The sequence below is a fragment of the Dasypus novemcinctus genome, chromosome 16, assembly GCF_030445035.2.
Source record: "Dasypus novemcinctus isolate mDasNov1 chromosome 16, mDasNov1.1.hap2, whole genome shotgun sequence".
Taxonomy (NCBI): Eukaryota; Metazoa; Chordata; class Mammalia; order Cingulata; family Dasypodidae; genus Dasypus; species Dasypus novemcinctus.
The window spans coordinates 10,786,777-10,791,049 of record NC_080688.1 but is presented as its reverse complement, the minus strand read 5'-3'; positions in this window follow the sequence as shown (position 1 = coordinate 10,791,049).

The following is a 4,273-nucleotide window of genomic DNA, read 5'->3' as shown; positions in this document are numbered from 1 at the left end:
GCCCATGGCGCCGACGGCGGGGCCTAGCGATAGACGGGGGTCCTTATCTTGCGGGAAAGGAGGGTGGGGGTCCGGCCGGGAAGTTGTTGCCCCCACATTGGATGCCAAAATGTCGCAGTGTGGGCTCGCCCGGAGGGCCACTGCATGGGCGGTGTGGGCTTGGATGGAGGGCCGCAACACACGGAGGGGCCTTCCGAGAAGGCGCTCCGGGGCCGGCAAGGTGTGGAGGACGCACAGTAGGAAGAAGACTACCAAGGAGACCAGGATATGTGCGCAAGTCTGATTTATTCAGGAAGTACAGCGGTTAATATAGGGCAAAGATGGGGGAGTGGCAGGGGGCATGGCCAGGGGGGCGGCAGACGGCTGATAGGTTCGTGCAGGGGTGCATCACTGGTTGTGGGAAGAAGACGGGGTATCCAGGGTTCTCGGCGGCAGCGAGGCGGGGCTGTCATGGCGCAGTGGTGGCCCTCGGGGGAGAGGCGGGGTTAGGCCACCGAGGGGGAAGCAGGTGCAGCTGGGCAGAGGGGCGGGCAGTACGCCCGAACCACAAGCGGAGGGCCTTAACACCCGTTCCCGCCACCCGGGTCCGACTCGCACCGGCGCCTGGAGATGAGCCGACTCTTGCTGTCGCCACGCTCCCACACGGTGCCACCCTACAAGTATGTAGGGTAACAGTCCATTCAACCCATTCCACAAGAGGTTGTCAGCCAACTCCTTTCTTCTTTTCTCCAGGTCTTCTTGAAGCTTCTTAACTTTATCTCGAACAATGCCAGACTTGTTGGCATAAAAGCAGCACTGTTCGAAGAAAGTAAGTAGAAGGGATCTGTCCAGCGTGGTCCAGTCACTCGGAGTGCTGGCATATAACAGAAGGGCTCTGACGATGGTGACGAAGCTGCATAGAAGGATTCCAGGGGGGCTACACAGCTGCATTGGTTTTAGCGTTGGTTACTCTTCTGCAAGAAAGCAGTATTCATCTCAGGGAGAGTCCTCTACCCTGCATAGATTGTTGTTATCCATTTGTTTAACCAATCGTTCTGGCAGCCACCTGGCTGCATCTAGTTCTTTTGAATAGATGCAAACTGATCCTCTGCCCCATATTAGGATGTGATCGGGTCCATGACAGGTATTACCCATTGGGTCTTTCCACAGAACTGTGGCATGGTTAGTGCCAGGGTTACAGTGCCAGAAATGCTTGGCTGCAGAGTGTCCCTTTTGGTCTAAGCTTAAAAAACTTAAAATGAAAAGAGAGTGGGATAACAGATTTTTGGGGGATCCTCTGACAGGATACCACTTCCCTTTTTTTATTTTTCAGATGGTATTTTTTAGAGACAGATGCACTCTTTCGACTATACCTTGCCCTTGGGGGTTATATGGAATGCCTGTGATGTGTTTTATGCCTAAATGCTGGCAATATGTGGTGAATACATGGCCAGTATATCCGGGGCCATTATCTGTCTTTATCTGTTGTGGGGTTCCTAATACTGACATGGCTGTTAACACATGTGCAATAATGTTTTTTCCTGCTCCCCCTGTTTGTGGGTGGCAAAGATAAAGCCACTAAAGGTATCAACTGTAACGTGCACATATTTCAGATTACCAAATTCAGGAATATGAGTTACATCCATTTTCATTAGGTATCAGACTACGGGGGTTTACTCTTAAATGAGGTGTAGGTAAAAGGGTTGCACAGGAAGGGCATCCTTTAACAAATTGGCGAGCTTGTTCTCTGGTAATTCTGAACATAAGCCTTAAAGTATGTGCATTAATATGATGTAACTGGTGGGCTTTAACAGCTTTATTAAGGTTATTCGAGTTGTCATGCATGCCCAGGTTAACATAGCACAGTAGCCGAATGGCCTGATCAGTCAAATGGTTTCCTTGGGTGAGGGGACCCGGAAGATTAGAATGAGCTCTGAGGTGACCAATAAAAAAGGGGTGATTCCTTTTATGAATACGAGATTGCAGTTGAGTGAACAAAATAGCCACCTCTGAGACGTTTTTTATTTGAGCGGCCGTTTCAAGTAAAGGGACTGACTGAGCTATATAAGCGCTATCAGTGAAGAGGTTAAAAGAGGCACTTCGGAATGCAGAGAACACAGCTATGATAGCTTGTAGTTCTGTAAGCTGTGCAGATTTTGAATGAGTTTGAAACCAGACAGTTTTGTCATTGAAGACATAATCAGCCATTCCCGAGGAGGACCCATCAGTGAATACTGATAGGGCTCCAGTGATGGGTTGAAGAGAGGTGGTCAAGGGAAAAATGAAGTCATGCATACTCAAAAATTGTAGTAACTTATCATTGGGGTAATGGTTGTCTATTTGTCCAGCATAAGATACACAAGCAATAGGCCAGCTGTCAGTTGTCTGCAACAGCCAGCTGATTTGTTCCTTAGTATACGGCTGAATAATGGTATCGGGTTCCTTACCAAAATAACGTTTGCCTTGTTCTCTCCCCAGGCAGACAATATCTGTGACAGTTTGGTAGTAAGGATAAATTACCTTAGTGGGTGACGCGGGTAAATGTACCCACATTATGGGGGCGGTTTGCCAGAATACCGCCGTGGGAGTAAGAGAAGTTTTACATATGACAAAAAACTAGCATTGGCTATAGTCCATGGTAGTGACAAATTGTGATTGTATAGCTTGTTCAACCATCTTAAGGGCTTGGTGTCCTTCCTGAGTAATACTCCTGGGAGAGTTGGGGTTAGAGTCACCTTGTAATATGTTAAATAGGGGTTTTAAGTCTCCTGTGGTTAGTTTTATGTAGGGACAGAACCAATTTATGTTGCCTAAGAGCTTTTGGAAGTCATTTAGTGTTTTTAGTCTATCTAGTCTGAGGTTGGCCTTCTGAGTAGTTATTTTATTTCCTGCCATATGGAAACCCAGGTAGGTGTAAGGGTCTTGTAACTGTACCTTATCAGGGGCAATTTGAAGCCCGTGTGCCTTTAAGGCTTTTTCCATATCATGATAACATTTTAGGACATCTTGTCCATTTTTACCAGCCATCAAAATGTCATCCATGTAGTGGATGACATAAAGGTCCCTCCATATTGCTCTTACTTCCCTTATGGCAGTAGACACAAATTTTTGGCATAAGGTAGGGCTATTTGTCATGCCTTGGGGTAAGACCTTCCAGTGATATCTCCTCATAGGTTCTTTGAAATTCACAGAGGGGAGGCTGAACGCAAAGTGCTTTTGATCAGCCGGGTGTAATGGGATAGTAAAGAAGCAATCTTTTAGATCTATGATAATTTTATAATGTCCAAGGTGGATGGCTACAGGGGTTGGAAGACCAGGCTGCAAAGCTCCCATAGGTATCATTGTTTTGTTCACTGCTCTTAAGTCCTGCAATAATTGCCATTTCCCAGATTTCTTTTTAATGCAAAAATAGGAGTGTTCCAGGGAGAGTCACTCTCTGTGATATGTCCTGCCACTAGCTGTTCCTGTACTAACCGCTGGGCGGCCTGTAGCTTGTCTGAGGATAATGGCCATTGATCGACCCATACAGGTTCATCTGAAAGCCAGGTGATTTGGTCTGCATGGGGTACAGGAAGATCAACAATCCCTAGGCTAAATTTCCCAGGCCCCTTTTGCTATTTTGTCCCTTTATAGATAGGGGTTGAGCAATGCCTGATTCGGATTTTCCTAAACCTTTTCCCAGTTTAAACTCTTGCGAGAGCATTTGAGCTGTGACTATATCGTTGGGACTACACATGAGAAACCCTATTTGAGAAAGCAAATCCCTTCCCCAAAGGTTAATGGGGAGCCCTGGTATTACATAGGGTTGTATTAGTTCCTTGATTCCCTTCTTTATCCTTCCAAGTTAGTAGTTTTGAGCTTTTTTCAGGATTTTGGCTCTGACCTATGCCCCTTAAATTAGTTAAGGTGGGAGAGAGAGGCCAATTGGGTGGCCAATCTTCTCTTTTCAGGATAGTAACATCTGCTCCGGTGTCCACTAATCCACTAAACTGTCTTCTGCCGAGCCACAGGGTCATCATGGGTTTATTGGCTGAAATAGCCTGTGCCCAGTATGCATCAGAGGAACCGAATCCTCCTGAGCCGCTTAGAGCTCTTCACCTGATTGTCGGTGTTAATTAATGGGAGCAGTAATAGTTGAGTGATCCTTTCTCCTGAGGGAATGGTGGAAATATTTTGTGGAGAGGATGCCATAATTTTTATTTCTCCAGTATAATCATTATCGATAACGCCAGGAGAAATTTGAAGCCCATTAATAGTGGAGCTACTTCGTCCAATTAGTAGACCCAAAGTATTA